The 19637-nt window shown below is 38.1% G+C and overlaps 1 long non-coding RNA gene across 2 annotated transcripts; it reads right to left on the reverse strand.

Moving 5' to 3' along the window:
• Positions 1-3215: 3215 nt before the first annotated feature.
• Positions 3216-4665, reverse strand: LOC135260383 (uncharacterized). 2 transcript variants are annotated; one of them, XR_010331559.1, is made up of 3 exons: positions 4578-4665; positions 4084-4217; positions 3216-3574 (listed from the first exon to the last, which is right to left on the reverse strand). It is a non-coding gene; the product is annotated as an uncharacterized LOC135260383 (long non-coding RNA). The 2 variants fall into 2 exon arrangements; XR_010331560.1 differs by lacking the exon at positions 4578-4665 and adding an exon at positions 4301-4445.
• Between the last annotated feature and the right edge of the window lie 14972 nt (positions 4666-19637).

Consider the following 19637-nt stretch of genomic DNA (forward strand, 5'->3'; position numbering starts at 1 on the left):
ATGTGTCTTATGTATGAAATAGGCACATGGGGCTGAAAGCACAGTATGAATGTCATCTATGATAGTCATTGCAAGGAGCACTTCTCTCCTTAATGCATGTGCATTAAGGAGAGAAGAATCGCGCAAATAACAGACAGAGATATTATAAGCGGCTGATTATGCATTTTGTTGAATTTACTGAAGTTCACACAATTAACAAGTAGATTTTTTTGTGAAATTGCTCCACCTCTAAAGAGCCGGTGTAAAGCAAGATGGAGACACACTTCGCATTTCAACTTCCCAAGCAAGAAATAAAACTGTACAGATTAAGCAGCCATGTAATAGTTAAGTAAATATCAGCTTAAGTCAAGGAGCAGTCACAGCAAAGTTGTTAAAAATCATATAAAACTGAAAAAAGAGGCAGAAATCTGAGCATTTTTAAAAATGTATTTATTAATTAACCAATAGCTCTCATGAGCAGCAGTGGGAAATGATTGAAATAACATGCACAACTGTGATAGTAACAAGTGCTTGAAGATTCAAAAATATCAGTGGGCAGTTCCCCATAGTAAAAATGTTAGTAAATGCTTTGGCTTGTGCATTTAATTGCTTTTGTCCATTGTGGAAAGAGCATGCTTTTTGTCTTTAAAGGTCCATGACACTTGGGAAAACAAAACCTATTAAATCCTGTGCCGAAATTGGTTTGCTTTCCTGCCAGGTTTTCAGTGTTAACTTGGTGTTAGTAACATAACAAAAATGCTGAGCCCAGTGAAATCCTTCCTACATGTAATATGCAAATGGTGCTATTGCCACTGTTTTATGCAAGCAAGGCAAGGTAAGTTGAAAATACCTAAGCATTGCCTGTTCTTTGGATTCAGAGAAAGCAATATGCATTTTTCATTTCACAAAAATAAAGAGATCAGCAAGAAATGGGTTGTATTTCTGGAGCCCACAGGAATGTCAATATTGCAATTACCTTTACAGTTAGTATTTGCAGTGCCCGTTTTCACCCGGAATTTGCTGCAGAACAGAGGCGTGGTGGATTGGTAAGTAGGCCTGCTGTTAGCTAGCGATAATTAAATAGCTTTCATACTTAGACATGTGGAATAAAAACCTTACTTTATTCAGGTGTAATGTGTGGAGTTTCAGACTGCTGTAGAGTCTAAAGTTATTGTACAGTAGTTAATTTGTGCGATGATAAATCCTAGTTTATGTTTTTGTTTTGTCTGATAGTGTAATGTTACTGCATGGGCTCTAACTGGCTCTAATTTTGCAACAAGAAATAATTTACTTATGACATGCCTTACGGATGTGAATGTTGATAAGCACACAATACACGCCCACCCTATCCTGATGCGCGTTCAGCCCCGACAAAACATTTATTTAAACGGAAATGGTGGTGTGTTGAACACCCTGTTGTGTTATGCAAACATTGCAACTATGGCAGTTGAGAAGGCCATTCTTTGTGTTCTTTTCGAAGAATTTTCAGAGCCTGATGAAATCAGTTTAAGTACGTGTTTAATACTACAAAATACGCTTGAAGTTACAGTCACAGCCCTTGCCGTCCAGAATAGCAGAGAACATCCCAATCGAGTGAAGGGGTATGTGGAGGATAATCCACTTCTTACCTTCGAGACTGTGTTACAATCTATATGAGCTAATTATTTTATTATGAGTATTAGGCCTATCATTATTGCTGATCACTGTTGTTGTAATATGATATTGTAATATTTACCATTATATATTTAGAGGAGTAGAGTGGAGTAGAAAAGTTTATGAAAGTGTCACTCCACAATGGTACATACAATAGCAAAAGATACAAATGTCTTTGTATCTTTCACATTGCGGACCACTCTTAATAGTGGGAAGGCCCATGTCATTTATTTGTTACATTAATCATAATGTCTAGCACACCTTCCTAAGGAAAGGACATGCACCAGAAGACAGTGTAATTACGAAATGATATTTAGACAGACTTTAATAAGCTCCAGATCTATATGCTTGTTCTCTTATTATTGGAGTTGTTCTGCCTTTGATGTAAAATAAACATGCCAACAATATACTTACTCTTGTGAATTTATTTTGATGTTAGATATTTACTTACCTACAATTCCCACAATGTATATAGCAGTATGTGCATCAGTGTGTATACAACAGCCATTATAGCAAGATTTGTGTCAGATTTGTGTTATTTTACAGCGTCATAGGGGTGTAGAAACTTCTACTATAAACGAATGCTGCACGTACTTTTCCACAGGCCCTCTGTGAGAAAGTTGGTCCTTTCTTGGTAAACGTACCCTTGAACATCCCAAATAAATTGATGTGCTCCATTTGGTTGCTGGCAAACCAAAAGAGCTTCAGGGGTGTTGCAGACCGGTTTGACATGTCAAAAGGAACCCTGCATTATGTTTTCTCGGACATTTGCAAGGTCCTGTGTGGACTGAGGAATGAATATATATGGCCCAGAGAGGATGAGCTTGCCAACCTGGCAAATGGCTTTCAAGACAAAACTGGCTTCCCTGGAGTCATTGGAGCCATCGATGGCACACACATTCCCATTCCAGCACCCACACTCCATAGAAACAGTTACATAAACAGGAAAGGACATGCAAGTATTCAACTCCAGGCAATGTGTACATCAGAGATGATGTTCCTAGATGTGTACACTGGTTGGCCGGGGTCTGTGCACGATGCCAGGGTGTTTCGGAACTGCCCATTATACGGCCACCTCCAGGATGTAATGGGAAGTGACTACCACCTGCTTGGAGACTCTGCATACCCACTTAGCACATCTCTCATCACACCATACAGAGATAATGGGCACTTATCCCAGAGGCAAAATAAATTCAACACACTCCACAGCTCAACCAGAGTTGTGATTGAAAGGACATTTGGGCTTCTAAAGGGGAAATGGAGATGACTGAAGTACCTGCCCATGGAAGACCTCAAAAAGTCCCAGTGGTAATTACAGCTGCATGTGTTCTACACAATTTCCTCTTGAGGGAGGCACCAAATGGAGGATTGTGAAGATGTGGATGGCAACGATGGCAATGAATGTCAAGCAGTAGACCCTGAAAATGCCACAGGTCAAAGGGATGAACTTGCTTTACTTTTGGTTTAGGGTGATTTAAGTTATGTTTAACTACTTTTGTCTGGTTCATCTAAGTTTTCAGAAGTTTTTGTTTCATAAAAGAATGGAAAGAATCAAATACTGAATAAAAAGCCACAAAGGTGATCAAGATTGCATTTATTTCCTTGCAGCACAGACTACATCATGCCATACATCATGCCATTAAACAAACAAAATAGAACCTAAGCCGTCAGCAAAACGTGGTAATAAGTTCCTATTTTTTCTTTGTTAAAGCAGTAACAAATTATTTTAAGATGCCATTCCTTTCACTCGCCACTTCCATTGCTTGTTTTTGCAGGACCATGAGTTCCGACATCTGCTCAGTGACATGCTGCTCAAACCACTGGGGTGCTTCAGATGTGGACTTGTGCTTTCTCTTTTTGCCACGTTCTGCTGATAGCTTAGGTTGTGAAGTTGATGGTTGTGAAGTTGATGGTCCAGGGCCAACTGGGTCTGATGAAGATCCTGAGTGGAAAGTAAAAGATATTAAACCTGGTGGTCTCAAAATGGTAGTGATCAATGCAGCAAACATCACTTTCCTCTGACAAATACATTTTGCTGTTTTCACATGGACTCAAACATGTCTGCATCTACTGTAAATGAGAGTCATGTGCAAACAAAGCTACTTCAAACATCCAGTTGACCAAGCTTCTAGTTACTTCAGCCACACAAAAGCCATCCTTCAAATAAAGCTGTTAGCAACACTACCAAGTTACCCAGTAAAAGTAGATAGCAACATTTGTGCTACTTTGTATCCAACATGGTTGGTAATACTGAGGGCATGTTATTACATCACTTAGTGATTGAATGAAAACTTAAGATCCAATGTATAAGATTTTAGAAATGCATGAAGATAACATTTTCCTTTTGATTAACAAACTGCACTCAACTCATCTGTTGTGCTAATTAATGTTGATGTGGCACTAAAAATGTCCACAATTAAAAATATCAAATGACATGGAAAAGATTATCACCAGCAAATGATGACACAGTCTGGACCGGCTCCACACTGGGATCATCAGCCAGGAGGTCCTCCATTGAGAAGAAGAAGACCCAGCTGCTGGCACCACTCCCAGTCATCTTCTTTTTATCCACTATTGTTTTGTATCTAAGAATAGAAACCCAGACATAACAAATGTCTTCAAGTTGCCCTACTCCCAAAAAAATGCAAATGCCAGTACCAAAACGAACCTGTGTTTTAATTGCCTGAACTTAATGTCACATGCCTCTGCTCCAAAGTCGTATCCTTTAGCCAGCATTTCGGCAACTTCCATTTTTCACACTTCTACTTTCTTTAATACAGGAGATTGAAAGTCTTCAGCCATTTGCTTCGTTAGACAAATGAGAAGCAAGGTTGCTTCATGCGTCCATGGCTTTGTATCGACCTCACACATTAAAATAGATTAGTCACAGAAAATATATCAACGCTAAAATTGTGTTAGGAAAGAGGATTCAACTTAAAATGTACCTTTATGCATTTTTTGGGGGTTTGCGACTGGTGCCCACTTTGGAGGAGGCAGGTGATGGTCAAGTAAGAGACAAATTGAGTGGTGCAGCGGGAATGTGTAGGCCGAGTGGAGCTTGAGGATTCGATGCACTAGCCTGTTCCAAAAGGATTGCTGAGACAAAAAGGGGAGCACACATTTCACCAATGAAGCTAATTATATAAACAACCACATTATAATGTTGAAATGCTTTCAAAAACATGAGATAAAGAGTTTTTAGGGAAATCAACACACACAATAACCCATACAAAGTTAAAATCATTATTAGCTTATTCAATTAAAAACTTTACTATGAAATACATGAGACAAACATGTCTTCTAATGTCTTCAATTGTTGCATACACCAAGCTGCAGTGGGCGCATTTGTAAAGGACTTCAGTTGGATCCATTGTGCGCACTACCTTTTTAATACGGCGGGGTTTATATACACGTCGCTGCTGATTGGGTAACACCTCTGACACATCCACCAAATGAGAGAAAACGTACCTCAAAGCCCTTTGCACACCATTTCACACTGTTCCAAGGAAACGTGTCGTTCTACCCAGAAACCGTAGCAAAACGGTGCACACAGTTTTCAGATTGAATGTGACCCTGGTGTTCTGAACAGGTCACAATAATCTAATAGTGTTTACTACAATTTCATGGTTGTAAGGAATATTAAGAAGAGAAGCTTAATATTTCTGGGGAATATAACCTCAGTTTGAATCCTGTTTCCTGGACCACTAACAGAACACTGTTATAAACAGAGTGAAACATGCTAAAATTGCATTGCTAAAATAATAATAATAAAAAAACAGGGTTACTGTGTGTTTGTTTTTATTTCTTTAAGTTATATTTGGTACATTTTGCAGCCTACATTGTGAGGTTTGAGTCTTTGATGGAGAGCCTTTTGTCACTGACCCTTCAAACATTTGATTGTTACAACTGCCTGCAGGCTGCATTATAGTTACCATCCAAAACTTCCAAAAAACTATAGAAAGCACTAACATTGGGGGGAAAAAAATAACTGAACTAAATCATGGAATAAGTGACACCAGCGACTTCTGTGACACACCCAGCCATAGAAATAAGTGCTCTTCTGGGAGAAATAAAAGATGACCTAGAGTCTCCTACACAGCATTCCCAAGCTCCTTGCAACATTACATTATCGTGCATCTGGATCATTTCAACAAATGCCACCACATCTGGAATATCAGTCTGCATTTTATCCTTCACTGTCCATAGTGATGGATACGCTCCAGAACATAAATCAAAGTTTTTTGAACGGCACATTTTAAGCTCCCAATAGCTGGGTGTGTAATTAGTTGTAACCATAGTAAACATGACATTAATTTCACGCAGACTGAATATGCACCAACATACTCTCATCAGGCCGCACATTACACTGAGAGTTTTATGCATGTACATCTGGCCCTTTTTGTTTGTAGTCAGATTTATTAAATGGAGTTGAAGTGGAAGTCTTTTACAGAACCTGCAGGCATGGTTATTTAGGCACTTTTGCAGCATAGCCAGTTTTATAGAGTTAGTCCTTAGCTCTGTCTTTGAATCCTGCCTCTGTACTTTGAGGTACTCTGTAACCTGTAAGGTTTCATAATGAGGTGTCTAATGGTGATGTATGTTAAGTATTAAAAGTACATGTCCCCTGTGTAAGTACAAGTGGCCCTTTTCAGAGGAGGCTGTCCTTGGTCATTTGAGAGGAAGTATTATAAAGTGTGAGATAGTAACATGTCCATATAATAATTGTGGCTGCAGCACCAATGTATATTCATTTTTCAATGCTCGCAAAGCAAGAGTCAGTTCAAAAAATACTCCTTCAGAGTTTTGTGATGACATTTTGTGAAAATGGCAGTGAGCCAACCAGTAGTGTCATTGCTGACCCAGATGAGGGTCCTTCCAGTCTGAAAATATAGAACCAGTTGATGATGAGAGTGTGACCCTATCCATTTGAGAGCCCAGTTAAGTTTAGCTGCTTTATTCTTGAAGATCCGAACTATTCTACACATTTCAGATTGGCCTCACAGGGAATAGTGGAATATTTGGGTCAGATATTTTCTTTCACTCAAAGTCTTTGTCAGATTAGCAATCAGTGATATATTGCAGAAGCATGGCCACTGTTTGTGAAGTACCATCAATGAAGTAGTGGTTGCTGTAATGGACAGCAATATTCTTCTCGGTACCACTGGGAAAGACTCAGAGTTGTGTTCTACTAAGCATAGGAAAACTTGCTGAAATAAACTTTCTTGTTGTTAAACCAGTCCAATACATTGTGGATCCAGGACACCCAGCAGTGCAAGTCCCAATACTGCAGATGATTCAGAATGTGTTGAAACACACTGACATTCTTGACAAAATTCAGGAATAAAATTATGCGCAACCGGGTTAGTGCAAGAGTCATTGTGCTGGATCATATTTCAGAGAAAATGACCTGTCATCAGCAATAAGCTTAAACTATCACTTTTCTTGTACATTGATCAAGTTGAAATGGAAAATCCATCGGTCACTTCCAAAAAAAAAAACAAAAAAAAAAAAACACGAACTGTGTATATCTCCCCAGTAAATACAGATCTGCTTTGCTGTAATTCAGCTTGCCGTGATGTGTAAAGACCTGACCTCCAAAGGTGTGGATCTGAAAGAGTGCTCAGTCCTTTGTTACATGATATCCACACCGTTGAAGAAGATGGTGTGTTCATTGAGTTCATAGGCCAATCTATTCAGGACACTGATGTGTTGCTGCAGGCTTTGTGGAGTCTTTCATGGCAGAGTATGTCTGTACATGTTGTAAAGCCACACAAGAGCAGTTTCCAGCTCACTATGTCAGTGAAGTTGTATTTACTTGGAGAACAAAACCTCTTTTCCACCTGTGGACTATGTAGTTTGAAAGGAAGCACTGCTTTTTTAAAGCGTGTTGTGCATGACACCCATCAATTTCAATGATGTGCTCAAAACTCTGGCATCAAGGCAGCCAACAGCACATGGTGGCATATTATCTCAGGACACCATAATTTTTCAAGTCTCATTTACAAACTTCAGGTGTCACCTCTTACTGAGATAGCCAAAATATATGTGCAGCAAAAGCCAATTAGCGACATTGCAGTACAGCATGGCAAAGGTTGCCATAGAGGTTATTGAATACAGTGTGTGGATGTTTGTTTCTGTAGGACAAGGGGGTTGCCTCAGTTTGGCTAAACTGAACAGATACTACTTCTCAATACTGGTAGTTGGTTTCTTAGCAGAGAGCACAATTCCTGCAGATCAAACACTTGAGGTCCTACAAACTCTCTCCACTCAATCAGAGTGTCCATACAAAATCCCAATCTCTTTCTGCCTACAGCATTGCAGACAAACCACTATTGACACCTAAATGGTTTATGGTGCTGCATTGAGTATGCTCTAATTTTTCAAAATGATTGGAAAGCAATGGATTTATCATATAACTTGTGATATTTTCTTTGTCTGCACTCCTTGCGATGTATACAAACTGAAGGCAGATTGTCTATTTTTCGTTTGGTCAATTGTGTGTAATTCATGTTTTCAGCAGATGTCGGATGTCTATTCTGTCTTTGCCAGATGATTGGTAAGATGGCTTGATATGTTGATGTCAACCTTGAAACCCCACTATGTTATGCTTTTTGCTTAAGAGTAAGCTTTTGTACCTGTTAGGTCAATTCAGCCTTTTAAATTGCTTCTACTTATTTACTTTGTGGATGTGAACAAAGTGGCATTGTGTGGTAACTGTGTTTCTGGTTATTTAAATATGTTCAGTTAACACTACTTAATTAATTAATTTGAAGAAATCACTTCCCACAAATGGCAGCAGGAGGCTTTCAGCAATTCTTAAGCTGATATAATAATTTAATGTTTTAATAGTTTGTGTAACTTTTAGTAATAATTCAAATGCATTACACAGACAGAATTTAATTTTTCATCTGTCCTCAACAAATATTATTTGATTAATGAGTAAGTTCATGAAGTGAGTTTACCTACTGTATTTTGAAGAGTATGCAGAGTATGCAGTATGCTAGTCCTTCATTTTTTCAAAATAATAAAATTCCATATTTGATACCTTTTCACGTTGGCATATTTGTACCAAGCTCAATTCAATGTGTTCTTAAATTTCTCCTCTATATGCTATTTTCCACTGGTGGTGTCAGGTGCGACAATCCCGCCAAGTATTCAAATATGATGATGCACGTACAAGAACTTGCATGTGGAAGCACAAATCCTAAAATCCACTGAAGAAGAAGAGACTGCAGAAGAGGAGAACTGATAGTGGTAGCTACATCGTACTTACAGTCTGACAGAACATAACCCCTTTTCTTAGTTTTTAGAATTGTGGACAAAATATAGTGAAAGTGAGTGGATCTACTTACGTCGTACTTACACGTCTGACATAGTCACCTAATTTATCCTCTTCCTTTTCTTAGTTTTAGAGTTGTGGTCCAAAAATAAAGTAAGCATATATAGCCAACTTGCGTCATACTTGCACAGTCTGACATCATTACCTAATGTTAGCTCCCTTATTTATTGTGGTTGATTATCAAATATAACCACTTATATTTGTCTTTAAAATTAGGTTTGATATGTTGCTCAATATTAGCCTACCACGTTGGACTACATTGCAGACTGTCTGTCTTTCTCCAAAATATGGTGCTGCTGCATTATCTCCTAAGAAAAGTAAACACTTGAAACACCACTGATGCAAGGAAATCATGCTGGTTTGTTTGGAGGGTTAGCCTCGAATGGAATTTGGCGTATGAAAAAAAGCTTTTGTGACCACCAGTGACCAAATCCACCAAAACTGAAAAATTAAGGATTGTCACTATAATTGGGCACATTACTTTCAATTACGGTGTACATAAGACCATTGAGTTTATTAAATAATTATTTTTGAGATAACAACTTTCCTCAAACTTTTTGAGTAAACTTAAGTTTCCACAAATGGTTTTATTAGGCTTTCAGTCATTTTTAAGTTAAGCTAAAATAATAATTTTATTCTTCTATAGTTGCTGTGCTATCCTTCTGTTCTCTCAGATTACATTTTAGTTGTTTTCCAGAGTTCTCTGGTCTTCATGATGGTATATGCCTCTGACACCAAATGTAATCTCCACAGATGAAACCTAGACTAGATACTCACACTCACATGAAAAAGACAACAACTGACCAACAGCTAACACCTGCCAGTCATCTGCTTCATATTCATCTGTTGATCTAAAATCCAAATGCCTTTGGTATATATATAGCCAAAATGGCAAATCTCACTCTCCCATTACCATACTTTTGGAGGGCACTGTATTTTTCCCACGGCGTGCAGGAACTGCCGTCGTGGGCTATGCATGGCAAACTATGGTCACTCACTCACTCACTCACGGACACCTGCATGCGCAGGTGGTGCTTTGTTTAGTAGGACGCATGCGCAGGTGCATCTCCCAAAATCACTACTTCGAATGGCACGACATTTTTAACTCTCTGGGGTCGAGAGCTCCGCCGGCGGAGCTCGACAAGATTTCGTTGCTATTTGGATGAATAACTTCGCGAGCTTTTATCATACGGACACAACAAAGACATTGACATAAACCTTAGAATCGTGGCATTCCAATGTACCCATTGACAAAATATATGAATTGTTTTAAGCTATTTAAAATGAGATTAAACAGACCATTGCCATGTGCTAAGTCTTTCTCATTAATATGTGATGTTCGCTCGGCAGTAAGTACGCCCAGACCACATTCACAAGATAATGACATGCTAATTGCTATCGATGGCAGGGGAGGGGCGATGCGTTTGATGTGCGAGAGCGCCTACTGTAAACAAGGATAAAATGTCACACAGAAGCATAGCCCACGTCTTCTCGGGCAATCCTTACATTTCATTTCGGAAAATGGCACGAATGACTGGACTGGATGTTCTTCATGCTTTGTGGGAGAGCGACCATGAAGACGCGAACTCATCAGGTCCGGACACTGAAGCTGACACTGATGAAGAACGATGTCATTTCGAACTGCGAACTGATCCAGCTGAGGATCAACTTCATGAGTAAGTGTATTTCTTACGATAATATTGGTAGTGTGTACTGTATTGCAACTTATCTGTGTGTTTGTAAGAATATCCAGTAATATGCGCGTTTGTAAATTGCCACACTACGAACGATTCAATACTGCATCTCAAAAAATTGCACTGTAACTATTTTACTTGATCACTGTACGTAAATAACCTATGCGTGGCGTGTATTGGCGTGGCTAGGATTCTAAAACCGGGTGTCCTCGCACAATCGATGTTAGCATATTGCATGTAAGTTCGGGAAATAAACTAACCACTTAGCTAAAAAGACCTACTTCAGATTGAGGCATTATTTATGAGTTGCGTGAGTTTAGCTAATGTTGTTTCGTTGATAGCTTTTATTATTTGTAAATATGTGTACTGTATTGCAATTTATGTGTGTGTTTGTAGGAATATCGAGTAATATGCGCGTTTGTAAATTTCCACACTAACCGTTGCATCTCAAAATTATAGGCTACCTCTCTGCATCTGGTTGTGTTTGTTCGGTTATTTGTTTGTATAAGATATAACTGCCACATTTTCTAAGTTTTGTTTTCATTAGTTAGTGGTTTGTCCCTTTTTTGTAAATCACATTGTTGTTGATGGGAATGCGCTAAATAAAGTTTGATTTGATGTCACATTTCCTAACAATTTTGTTTCTATTACATTTACAGAGATGCTGATCAGGTAACACAGCCTAGTTTACCACCTGCTAAGAGGCGACGCAAGAGTGGCAAGAGGACACCAGTCAACAAGCAGCAAGCAGCTCAGCCAGCTCGGTCATGGAAAACTTTGGTGCTTGTGGGACATATAGGGAGAACAGGAAGGAATGTCCACGCACTGCTTGTAATGCTCTGACTAAGAAGTCAGGAAGAGGAGCTTTACGGTGGATAAGGGATGGTCCTCTGGTTTTTGTGAAGTGGATGGACACACGAGAGGTGGCTGTATGTTCCACCATCCATGCAGCATTCACTGGGGACACAATACAGCGGAGGGTGAAGCAAGATGGTGTCTGGATTTCAAAGAACTTTCCATGCCCATCACCTATCATCCAGTACAATGCACACATGGGGGGTGTTGATCTGTCTGACCAACTGATACAGTATTACACAACACAGCACAAAACAATGAGATGGTACCGGAAATTGTTTTTACATTTCTTGGACATTGCTGCCACAAATGCGTATATCCTACATAAAGAACTGTCATCACTGGGACAACAGGAAGCAATGCCTCACAAGGCCTTCATGGAGGAGCTCACTGCGCAGCTGTGTGGCGTCTCACAGAAGGCACCCAAAGTAACAAGACGGGAATGTTATGATCATGTGCCTGTGCCTACAGCCTCACAGACTCTGGATGCCAGCAAGGTGGCTTCGATTGGTCGCAAGACATGTAAACTCTGCAGGATGGACTTCGGGAAAAAACAGAACACTCCATGGAAGTGCAAGGAATGTGATGTCCCCCTGTGTTTACAGCCAGACAGGAACTGTTTTGCAAAATGGCACTTGCAACTTTGAAAGATTATTTTACATTAAGCACTTTTTATATTCATTGGCTTTTGTGTTTGTTGTTTTGTAAGGCACTTGTGGCAACCATTCTGGAGTCAAATTGTGTGTGTGAAGCAGAAATATTGGGTTTATATTGTGTAAATGCTCTTTTATATTATGCACTTTGCCTAATAAAGTTGATTCTGATTCTGAAATAACCTGGAAGTGTGTGTGAATTGCATCTCCCATTCATATAATTTACTTCAATGAATGTACCAAAATCAAATGATGTCTGCGTTTCTGTCTTCTAAATGGCTCACTGTGTATTGCTTTGTGAAAAGTCTTTGTCTTAGAGGTGGGGAGGCATGCGGCCAGGTGTGAATAGTCTACTTAGCAGGCAGGTCCTCCTTCTCAATAAATATTCATTACAGAAAGGCCATTAGCCCTCCCATTTTCAAAAATAATAGTCACAACACTTACTTTTAGCAATTTATTTTATATTTCTCATTGGATTTGCAAAAATATTTTGTCATCTTTTGATACCCAAGACCTTGATGAACACATTTCAGTGACCAAAATTCTTATTCACAATTGTTTAGTGTGTTTTATTACAACATTCCTGTGCATGTTCAAAACTACTGTTTACAATTTGTGTGATTTTAGAGCAGTTTACAATCCACACATGATTATGACCTACTTACTACTGCTATATTCTTGTAGCTGAGTTTGTGCTGAAAATAAAGATATGAAAAACTTTGGAATCACTGTATATGAAGTTGATGAAATTTACACAAATGCCAGAGCATCGCAGAATCACCAGTTTGCCTCATTTTACCCTTAGACCCCTGAGAGTTAAGCACGGCATTATCACCTAACGTTACTTTTGCTAACCCTAACATGTTAGCGTTTCGCCTACTTTAGTTAACCTACTTAGCGCGTACCACCGATACATATGTATGGACACATGGAGGACAACAAATAACGTTACAGAGGTGAGGACATGCCATAGCTAGCTAGCTATATAGTTAGGCAAGTTTTACTCATGACATTTTGTACAGGTGCACCGTGGGTCTGCACGGTTTTGTGCTTTTACACTTGGGTGTTGTTTCTCTTCTTGTTACTTATTTCCTATCAGAATGTCATCACTCATATGTCTGGACACTGATTCATTCAATCTAACCGGGGAAAGAATTTATAGGAAATTAATTTGAAAATTAAATGACTACCAAAACATAATTTACATGCAGGAATGTTTGTATCTGATTGCAACACGACATAATGACAGGTATTTTTCATTTAAGTACTGATGGACAAAATGCGATAAAGAAAATACACAAAATATTAATTTTCCCAATTTCCTTGTACTCAGACTTGTGGGGAACCCCCCCCCCCCCAAAAAAAAAAAAAAAAAACCTTTTCGAATTTAGCAGTTTATTACTAATCAGTTCATATGATTCTAATACAAATTAATACAAATTAAGTGCATATAAGTGATCCAGGCTTTACATAAAGTACAGGTTTCTGACACTGTTATTAATTGGTTTAAAAAACCATGGATATCATAACTCTCAATTCATCATAGTGATTCACAGTTTATAAATAGAAGTGTTCAGGCTCTGATTGGCCACATAAGTCACTGGCAGTCTCAGAGATTATGCAGTGGCCCTTGCAGTGTGAGCTAGGAATTGGCAGAATATTCAAGCTTTATAGTGCTCGAAAGATGAGAACTGCTCATGCACTATACAGTACTCAGGGAAGAAATTACTTGAAATCAAATTCACGTGAATCAACGTGTTCAGTTTCATTCTTTGTTTGTACAGGACAGCTTTAGGACTTTGTTGTTTTATGGGTAATGATGTTAGTTTAAGAAATCCTCTGCAGTGTAGTTATTTCAGCAGGTGTTGTGACTTTAAAGTGGCGGAGTTTTCAATATTGTTGGCCTCATTAAGCATAAAAACCAATTCTTGGTCCATCACAGAAAAAAAGCAAGTTTTTTCCTATAACAGAACATGAAACACATTGTGCAATAGGCCTACTAAAAAAATTAAACAGGATTGGGCTACCATATGTCCATTTTCATTTAATTTTTTTTGTTTGGTTTGGTACAACATGTTGTACATTGTGAGGTTTATTGTCACTGACATTTTACCAAAATGGTGGAAGGAGAGCTCAGCAACAACTGTTGACAGGAGCCATCAAACATTTCATTGCATCAACTGACACGGACTGGAATCTTGATCCTAGCACATTCTAGAATCTACAATGTTGCACTTTTTTTCTCCCAGCATATGACAATATGGTTAAAATGCTATAGGCCTAGCCTATAGGCTACAAATGACACTCTAGACTACAATACGTTAATGTTGACAGTTCCCATGCGAAACTGCTGAAAAGTCATGGAAAGCATTTAAAAGGAAGGAAATGGTGGAAATGGTAAAAACAGTGAAAGTAATGGAACTGCCAAAAATAGCAATAATAGAAGTATTATTTTCCAGTTTTTCCTTTTCATTATATTTTTACTTTTAGTTGTTTTACATTTAACTGTTGAAATCAATATTTTTCTTTCCAATATTTATTTATTTTTTGCTCTCAACCACAGTTTAGCATGATAATTTTGACACATTTATGCTAAAAAGTATGATGTTTTCCTTAATAATTTTTACACAAATCTGATTCCATGGTAAGTGACACAGCCACAACATCCTCCCAGTGGGAAAACTACCTACACACTATGTCGCTACCGCCCACAGACAGAGCGCGACAAGTGCCTACATCGGCCTTACTGTACGTTGCTGTGCTGTCAAGGTTACTGCAATCCTTGCCCAAAGATCAATAAAGGAGTCTACTATTAATCAGAGAAGGACAAAGAAGGACCATAATTATAAATATGACTTTCCTTTGAAATGTTGATGGCATTGTAATATTTAATGTTGAATTTAGCTGTGCAAATTTGCAGTCAGGTGTTTTTTTAACATACTGTACCTTGCAGTTTTGGCTTGTTATTTACAGACCTAGTTCCCACAGACATTATAACAGGTTCATGAAGTGAATTCTCTCAAATGAACCCCAAAATATGTTGGGGTTGTCAAATGTTCATCAAGGGATTTAAATCAGTCTTAGAATTCTACAATGTTGCAAAGACATTTGATTGGCTCATGAAAGTCAGTGACTGACAGCTCCATTATAGCTCTAATGTAACAGAGTTCAAGAAGCACAAATCATTCTCTCACCTATTTGCGCTGGCAGCTACACTGTTGATACAGAGGTTATGAGGAGGGAAATAACAAGTCTATAAACATTCTGGGGTGCTGATAGGGACTGTGGATCTCCTCTTCTGATTAAAGAGCCTTCAGTCCCGGTGTATTCATTTTATTGATTTATCTCTTGTCACTGGACCAGTGGATTCTTATTTTTCTTCCTGTTCAAATTTGACCTCATTTGAGTTCATTCAAGGATTGCTGTTGCACTATCTTGCAAATAGTCTATCACATTTGAAGTACTTTCCATAAACACAATGCTGCTGGCCTTTTTCGTGTGTACTTTTTTTACACGATGATGTAAAATCAGGAAGGCTTTGAAGAAAAAAAAATTACAACCTTTTCCTAAACTTTTTGTAATTTTCCAAATATTCAGTCATCAAAACTTGCTATTGAGAGAAAATAGTGAATGTGTGGCTTTGTGGATCATTGTTATTCATCCAAGATTGTTTACTCAAAGTATAATGCTGCCCTTATCAATTGATAAAAAGCATAGTTTAAATTCACCAGTAATGAAACCAGCTACAATTGGGATCATAAGAACATTATATTTATTTACATATGGTATATGCTGGATTGAAACTGCTGGCTTGAAAATGTCTCAAAAATTTAACCCTTTCATACGGATGTCAAATTTGGCCAATCATCTCCAATTTAGTGGGTGTTCTATTTAAGGCTTAATAACTCCAGGTGTGAGCATCACAGAAACTTGGAAATTGGCTTAAATGAAGCAAGACAGTTGTACCATTTACAATACGAACTAGTTTAGTTTATTGTCATAATTTAGGTACAAATGAAGTGCCACAAATACAAATAAATCTCTGCAAAAATACAAAAATGAAGTTGTTCTCCTTTACTTTGCAATGAAATACGTAATCCACATTATGTAAAAACAGATTTCTGTGCTTTTGGGACAAAATAAGTTAAATGAATGCTTGAAAATCTATTTAAGCTCCAGCCTATAAATCTAATTTTTTCATTTATTTTAATCTGACAGCCTTTGAATTTCTCAGACTTTTATCATTTTTTCTGCCCATAAGTTGGCAATTATCAATTTGAAACCAGAAAAGACAAGGAATATATATATATATTATCCAGATGTGTCAACACAGTAAGCCAAATACAGAAAAATCATTATGATTGTTGCAGGATTTCTTCAGGCAAACCTATGCATAGCTTTTTGTATTACAAAGTATATTTTTAAATGTACATACCAATATCGATGTAATAGTTAAAATTATAGTGAACTTGCCGGTGTTTGGCTTAAAGGGTAAGAGCCACATAATGGCATTCCACAAAGATATTAGACTGATACAAGTTTAGGTTTTTCATTAAATTATGAAATTGTTGTTAGTATGGGTTCAGATTTGATAAATGGATTACTCCTAACAAAAACACTTAAAGTCAGGCTGGAAAAATACCTATGTGATGTGTGATGTAAGATGAGAGAACACAGGGCCAAGTTACTTGAAAGAATTTAGGAAGCATTGGGTAGCAACATTGCTTTGGAATACAGCATGTTTAGTTTGTGTTAGATAAGGTAGCCATATTGTTTATTGTAACTTGGCATAATTTTTATATCAGTACTTTTAATGGCAGGCCTAGATTTTGCAAGTGTTAATGAATTAGTGCTTTGCATGTGTGAGTAACTTGGTACTTTTGTACGTTGAAACATGCACATGCTGTTTCCTAAAAGATCAGGAAAACCGTACCCCTCCAGCATCGAGACGGAACACTGCAACGGAGCTGCGATACTGAAGCAGACATTAACCATACAAACATTATGTAATAGTAACAGTAAACTATAGCAGAGCACTTGGTGTTTCCTAAAAAAAGTCCAAATTGATATCCCAGTTAACCACTTCAGAACCAACTAAATGCTACTTTGATGAGTCAGTGCCCAGCAACAATATAAAATGTATTTATTATTTATTATTAAATATGACAGTAGCAAGTAGCAAATATTAGCCCTTGGTATTGCACCTAATATAGCATTCAAAAGCAGCAGATGACCATCTCCATGAATTTTGAGTGTGGCCATGGTAACTGCCTCGATCCTCAAGGACTGGGCAATTGTAGCAGCTATGAAGCAGCTCTGTGCTTGGCAGAGAAGGAGTTTAAAACTGAACTAGGGAATGAACAAACATTGCTGGCATCAGTCATGAACAGAGGCTCATGATAAACTGCATAACAAAGATTAAATTTAATGCCTGCAATAATGACTGATAGATAGATGACTGAAAACAGTTAACAAGTTATTAAATAATGTGGGAATGTTAACCATGAGAGGGGAAATAGAAATTGAATTTCAGTACAGAAATAGGGGAAGAAGGACCATGTAGTCAATGGGCTTTAATGTTGACTTCACTAACCCAGACCTCATGCAATTAGCTGCAGGGGACAAATAAGCTGACTGAGAAAGGTTTAATACATAATAATTTGGCTGAATGCTGGGAAATTCAGACCAGTGAGCCTGGCCACTGCACATAGAGCATGGAACTCCAGAAAATGTTTTTACTTTAACTTTCATTGCCACAATATGGGTCAACTGAGCATGCATGCTTCCCAACATCCAATGCCCCATTGCCCCCCAATTAGCCTAGCCTGTCTTGGCTGTAGGGGAAACTGGTGTACCATGAGCAAATGCACACAGGGAGACACAGGGAGAACACTCTACTCAGAAAAGTCCCAGCTGGATCCAAAGCCTGGACGTTCTTGCTGCGAGGTGACAGTGCTATCTACTGCACCACTGTTCCGCCCAACAGGAAATAAAAACAAAATGATAACAAAAATGATGTCAAGATTTGGTATGTAAGCAGCCTTTTAGATTATTTGTGATGCATGTCCAGGTTAAACATAAAATGAATCCATTAATAAATTACATGGATATTTAATGATACTGACTGTAGCTTCAATGTCACAAAAAGTAATCAATTTCCTACACCAGTGATTGCCCTACAAAATATGTGCCACAAAGAATTTGGTAAATTCTAAAGAGAGCTGTTGATTTAACCTCTGATGTCAAGATTTTAATTTCATCAGGCTATTATCTGCAAATCATTCTCTCTTGTATGAATCCCCAAAACTGCTAGATGGAGGCACATCAGGGGAAAATCCCAAAAATTTGGAAATTTCGACTGGATCAAAAGAAAGAAATGCTGTTTCAGTGATTAAGCAGCAAAGCCCAGAACAGAACAGGATCCTTCACTGTGAGCACGTCGTGCAGATCATCACAATTTTGAAAGATCTCGGGCCATGTCGGAATCATTGCAGTTGCCCACCATTATACAATAGTACACAAGTTGAGCACGCTGGAAGAGAAAGATGCCAAGTACCCAAAATTTCCTCTAAATATAGTGTACTTAAAATCCAAGAATGACATACTTATGGGGTTTTGTCGAGCATATTCATGAGCATATTTCTCAGGAAGTAAATGACCATTTTGATTTCATAAAAATTAAATAAAAGTTCTAAAAACGAGACCCAGCTTCACTCACATTTTCTCTCATATTGCACCCAGACTCTGGGTGCAATATAAAACTCACTTACCCCACCTGACCGAAATTGAGATTCACTCTCCCTTTTTACCTCCTGTCTCAAAACCCATCTATTCAAAGCTGCATATCATTAAAATCCCCCCATATCCCCCTAGCCACCCCCCTCCTCACACTCCTACACACCCATGCCTAGCCTTCCCTCCTTGCCATCTTGCTTCTCTCACTTATCTTCCTTCATCATATTCTATTTCTGTATTGACTTATTTCTGTACTTGTACTTTCTGTTTTGTGTTATCTTTTAAGTATACTGTAAAGTGTCTTTGGGCTGAGAAAATGCCCTATATAAATAAAATTTGTTGTTGGTGTTGTTGAATTTCTGTCATTTCAAAATTCAAATGAGCCAAAAGAGAAGAAAATCACATTTGGTAATACTCTTGGATGCTACTTATGTGAAAGTGGACATGATGTCAGTGATGCAAGAGAGTGTCTCAATGGGAAGGGAAGAGATTGCTATTTAACATAATAATAAGAGAGGTAGCAGGCCCTAAAGTCTTCCACTGATAGGACATTTAGCCTGTAAAACGTTGTTTAGTGCGGTAAAGCAGCAGGCAGGAGGTAAATTAGTAAATCCAAGAAATCATCAAGCAGATGCAACACAAAAGGCAATTTGCAGTGTTCAGTAAAATCCAACAGTGCCTCACTAGCATTACTAATGTGTATTAAAAGTCATACTAGCAGCAATATGC

This window comes from Anguilla rostrata, chromosome 8 (assembly GCF_018555375.3).
Source record: "Anguilla rostrata isolate EN2019 chromosome 8, ASM1855537v3, whole genome shotgun sequence".
Classification (NCBI taxonomy): Eukaryota; Metazoa; Chordata; class Actinopteri; order Anguilliformes; family Anguillidae; genus Anguilla; species Anguilla rostrata.